The 5,580-nt window shown below is 39.4% G+C and overlaps 1 protein-coding gene and 1 non-coding gene across 2 annotated transcripts in view; one reads left to right on the top strand and one right to left on the bottom strand.

Moving 5' to 3' along the window:
- The window catches only part of SLC24A3 (solute carrier family 24 member 3), a 422,380-nt gene that overhangs the window by 321,483 nt on the left and 95,317 nt on the right, over positions 1-5,580 (bottom strand). The window lies entirely within an intron of this gene.
- On the top strand, positions 1,241-1,361 carry LOC115871381. Its single transcript, XR_004047258.1, has one exon. It is a non-coding gene; the product is annotated as a small nucleolar RNA SNORA61 (small nucleolar RNA).

Below are 5,580 nucleotides of genomic sequence, written 5' to 3'. Positions count from 1 at the left end.
GGGTGGAAAGAAGTCAAGAATGAAAGAAAGAGAGAGAGAGCGTGCATGGTGAAGTAAATTACAGCAGATGTAGTTAGATTAACATGTAATACCTTATCACTTGAGATCTCCCTTTTGACCCATTTTAAAGTTGTTTCCCTTTTTAATATTTTCTCCTTTCTGTTCAATTGAAATGTTCTTTGAATTTTCTAGTCATTCTAATTTTCTGTTTTGTTTTGCTTTGCTTTGATTTTGCTTCCTGTTTGTGTTCTGTGTTTCCATGTTTGAAATCCAAGGTAGGTAAATCTATCTGTAACTGGCTTGATAATTGCCTGGGGGCATGGCTGGAAGAATGGAGGTAAATGGGGAGCTAAGGACAGTGAGTATGAGAAGAAAATGTTCTAAAATTGATTATGGTGATCATTACACAACTCTTCTTAATGTTATTGAATGATTAAATTGTATAATATGTGAAGTATATACTAATAAAACTACTCCTAATGATTTATTAAAATAGTAAAAAGGGTAAACAAAGACTGGGATAAACTATTTGGCAGTGATACATTCAAGAAAGGGCTGATTTTTTAAAAATCTTTAGAAAACTACACTTTCATAAGAAAAACACAAATAACCCATTCAAATTATGTGCACAGAAGACAAATACTTTACTCAAGATGACAGCTAGAAGAGAAATAATCATACGAAGAAATGTTCTCAGTCATTAGCTGTATGAGAAATACAAATTAAAACAGTGATGAGCTACCACCTCAAACCAACAAAATTGAAAAAACAAAACATAAAATAATAAATGCTTGAGAGACTGTTTAGAGATTGGAACACTCACATACTGCTGGTGAAAATGCAGAATTATTCAGCTACGGTGGAAAACAGTACGGCACTCACATGAACAAATGTCTATAGAAATGCCATATGATACTGCAATCTCACCGATTGGCATACACCCTGAAGAAATAAAGAACAAAGCACAAACACATATGCACGCTCATGTTTATCACAGCAATTTCCAGAATAGCAAAAAGACAGCAACAGCCAAAAACCCCATCTTTGGAGGAATCCAGAAGTACCTACACGGGGACTGATGGGGAGTCTGTCACTGTTCTGATGTCATGGGTGTGCGACTGCACATAGGATGCTTTTCTTTGTATGTGTTATATTTTACAAATGAAAGGAAAAATAAAATTAATAAATACATGTAATAAAAAATTAATTTAAAAAGAGAAGATTCCCAGTCTTTAAAACATCCCTCCAGATTCCTTGCCCATACGATCTGAACACAGGTCGGAGTGGTTATAAAAGGAGGAAATGTAGAATTGAAACTGACTTCAATTATTGTGTGGCACTAGAGCAAGTTTCAAACAAACAAAAACTGTCAACTCACTCCAATTCATAGCTACCCCAAGTGTGTCAGAGTAGAATTGAGCTCCCCAGGATTTTCAGTGGCTGAGATTTTTTCAGAAATAAATTGTCCGACCTTTCTTTCAAAACAACTTTGAGGGAACTTGAACCGCCAACCTTTCAGTTACCAGCTTAGGGCATTCACTGTGCCACCAAGGACTCCATTGGAAAACTTGACCTTGCTATATATAGTTGTGAACCTAGGTCTATTCTTATAGTAATGTTAAACATTGAAGTCTCCTAGATAATATTTTTCTTAGGGGAATTATTACCAGAATAAAAAATGACCTCACTTTTTGTCCCACAAGCCCTCTGATTTCTAAAGAAACTGTCCTTTGCCTAGTTCTCCATATTTTGTCTTATCTCCATGCCTGCTTATTTTTCTCTAGAAATATTGAAACGTCTAAAATTAAGCATAAAAGCTATGGGAAAATGTTTAGTCTTATTATATCTTCCTGCTCACTGTTTCTATTACTATTTCTCTGTGAATCTAAAAAGTCATTCAGAGCCTAAAGATGCTTCTCTTGCCTTGTTCCCCTTGAAATATGTTCAAAGGTGCCTTTTACAAAAGCTTTCACTTCCCCTGTCCTTGCTCAACTTTCAGCCTAGTGAGGAGAGCTAAAGGAACAGGCGTGGACTGCCAAGAATCCTGAGCTGGTTGAGATGTGGGTGAGCAGGTGGGGGGCGGGGGTCCTGCCACAAGAAACTTGCAGCCGTCTCAAGATGGAACACCTGCAGCAGTTGTTTGAATGAGAATAGATAAAAAGAGATTCCAGAGGAATAAAAGAGGACAGATTAAAAGAGAGATATTGCAGGAAAAATGAGAAACCATCTAAATAAGGACCTACCCAAGTGCAGATGCTGAAGAATGTAGAGGATTGCAAGGTTCATTGGCACTGGGTTTAGAACAGCATTTCTCAACCTGTACATCGTGACCCCTTTGGGGAGTCGAAAGACCCTTTCACAGGAGTCACCGATTCATAACAGTAGCAAAATTACGTTATGAAGTAGCAATGATAATAATTTTATGGTTGGGGGTCACCACCACATGAGGAACTGTATTAAAGGGTCACAGCAATAGGAAGGTTGAGAACCACTGGTTTAGGGAGTCTTGCCGTTCAGAACACAGAGTTAGGTAGCAATGGGTAAAGGCTTACCCTCTCTCAAGGGGAATAAAAGCTATTTATAGATACAGGTTTCCTTTCTTTTGCTTTTCCTACTTTCCTTTTTTGGACACAAGCACTTCCAATATCTAGTCTCTCCAAAAGGAATATCATTTACACTTTTGGATTTCCCAGCAACATCCAGCAAAAAGCAGGGGAAAGAATTAGCATCCTGTAAATATAAGCCATTTGTCCATCTGTCGTATTGCGGTATCTTGGATATGGCTTTGATTCTAGAAATTATGCCACTGGTACTTCAAATATCAGTAGTCACCCAAGGTGGATACAGTTCAGAAATTCAGCAGAGCATCTAGACCAACAGGTTAGGAAGAAAACCCCAAATTACTGCCATTGAGTCAGTGCCAACTCATATCAATCCTAAAGGCAGGGTAGTATGCAACCCCCAACCCCAACCCCCACCACCATGAATTTCCAAACTGTAACTCTTCATGGGAGTAGAGTCTCATCTTTATCCTTGGAGCTGACTGGTAGTTTTGAACTGCTGATCTTGCGGTTAGCAAGCTAACACATAACCACCAGGTTTGGAAGACACCTAAAGTACACAATGTCTGCCTGATAATGAAGACGGTGCAAGACTGGGCAACGTTTCATTCTGTTCTACATACGGTTGTTGTGTACGTCAGAGGTGACTCATGGCAACGAACAATAGCAATAAATATTTCCTGGCGCACAGAACTGACAAAACCATTTCTCAACACACATTCCAGCCCTCTTGGAGGTAAAATTGAGGACCAAGGCTTATGCTTTAATATTGTGCCTTTGGGAATAAAAGACAAACCCTTGGTCTCCAGCTAGACTATATGGACCTAAGAAGTTCTGTCCCGTGTGTTCATCTGGGCTTCAAAGAAATTCTTGTGCCAACATAATTTGCCACTTATTCCTCTGAGCAAAAAATGATAATCCAGTTACCAACCAAGAGGAGGATCAATGAAGGGAACAGTGTTTCAGAGTCAGCACCTATCAACAGCAAAACACACCTTACCCTAATGAATAATCACTCTCCTTTACCCCCTCACCCAGTCTCAGATGTCCTCTGGTATCCTTTCTATTTCTATAGATCTGCCTATCTGCGTATTTCATATAAATGAGATCGTACAAGATCTGGTTTCCCATTATTGACCTCTTTCACTAAGTTTAATGATTACAAGGTTCACCCACGTGATCACTTGGATCAACACCTCATTACTTTTCATGGATGAATACGATAAAATTGATAAAATGTTGATTAAGAGTCCTGGTGGTGCAGTGGTTAAGAGCCTGCTTGCTAACTGAAAGGTCAATAGAGTGAACCTCCCGCCCAGTGGAGAGAGAAAGATGTGGCTGTCTGCGTCTGTAAGGACAGCCTTGAAGACGAGAAACAGCCTGGCTGCACTACTCACGGCCATTCTTAATCCTCTGAAGAAAAACTTTGAAAGTTGAAGAAAGATTGTTATAGTCTGAGTTACACACACACACACATACACACACACACCAATCTGAGAAAAGCAAATATTTGCCAAAGGGGTCACAAGTTGAAACTGACAAAAATATCCCCAGAAAAAAAGGTGGATTCTGTTCCACTCCAGCAGGACACCACCAAGTACCAGCCACTCTGGACAACAGTCGTGAGTGCACAGCACCTTCCCGCTCTCTGATGACTGGGAAGACACTGAATGGGAACTTGACCACAAAGATACAGAAGCCTTTGAGCACCAGGACTGCAAGGGTCCCAACCCACTCACTGCACACCAACCTTACTGGGCAAACATGGGTCTGCCATGCACTAGCTGCCAGCGTCCGGCTGGACCTCTTGGGGTTTGGCCTGTGGCAGTTTCCCAGGAGCAGCTGGAGAACTGACCATCTCCAAGTGAGAACAGAATCAAGAGGGCACAGATTGGAGGAGATGGCTGGCTCACTGGTGAGTGGGGGTTTCTCCTTGGGTCCAGGACTCAGGTGTTAATATCTGCCTTGCTCAAACAGTAACTGTGTTCAACAGCAACAAACAGGCCCAGAGGTAGATGTATTTAGTGAATGCCATTCTCATTAGTCACTGCTCTGGTTTGACTAATTGATCAAACATCAACGTGCTGGTTTGATCAATAATTGCCAGATAGCCCCTGGTGACTTGGGAACCAGTCTCAAAACCAGGACTTTGATGGAGCCTATATATAACTGTTTGCTGACTTCCGAATTTATTTTTAAAACATCTTTACAAAAAATATTCTAAGGAATTCTTTGGACACAAAATTCATAAGAACAACAGATAGCAACTTAAAATATTAGAGAAAAATTATTATGGAAAAAACACTTTATTTAGGCAATACTCTAAGTGAAAAGGAACTAAATAAGTTAAAACAAGGAATCATAGGCAGCATTCTTCTATGAAGAGATAAACAAGAGTAGAAGAAACAGCAGGCAATAAATACTCTAACAAAGAAGGTAGTGAACTGATCACAAAATAAAAGGAAATATTTTGAAATTGGAAAGAAAACCATGAAAAACAAACAACCTACAAAGAAAAATTAAAACTTCAAGCAAAAGAAATAAGATGAAAACCATATAAGCAAGACAAACAATAATATTAAAACAAAAAAGCAAAGAGAGTATGAAGACAACCAAGAAACAAAAGTAACATAAGAAAAAAGTCATTATGAAGATTGAAACCAGTAACACCAGAAAAAAATAACAAAATGACATCAACAAAATCATATTTATCAATAAATTCCACTGAATGCATGTGGAATGAATTCACCAGTTAAAAGACAAACAGAATGGATAAAACACACACACAAAACACAAACCGTTATTATGCTGCTATACGAAATGCACCTTAGGGGGAGTGCGGAGTGGAGACCCAAAGCCCATTTGTAGGCCACTGGAGATCCCCTTGTAGAAGGGTCTCGGGGAGGAGATGAGCCAATCAGGGTGTGATGTAACAACAATGAGAAATACAACTTTCCTCTAGTTCCTAAATGCTTCCTTCCCCGCCCCTCACTATCATGATCCAAATTCTACCTTGCAA

The sequence above is a fragment of the Echinops telfairi genome, unplaced genomic scaffold (assembly GCF_000313985.2).
Source record: "Echinops telfairi isolate 266 unplaced genomic scaffold, ASM31398v2 ScPeMD7_5592;HRSCAF=6446, whole genome shotgun sequence".
Lineage (NCBI taxonomy): Eukaryota > Metazoa > Chordata > Mammalia > Afrosoricida > Tenrecidae > Echinops > Echinops telfairi.
This window is presented reverse-complemented; position numbering and strand designations above follow the sequence as displayed.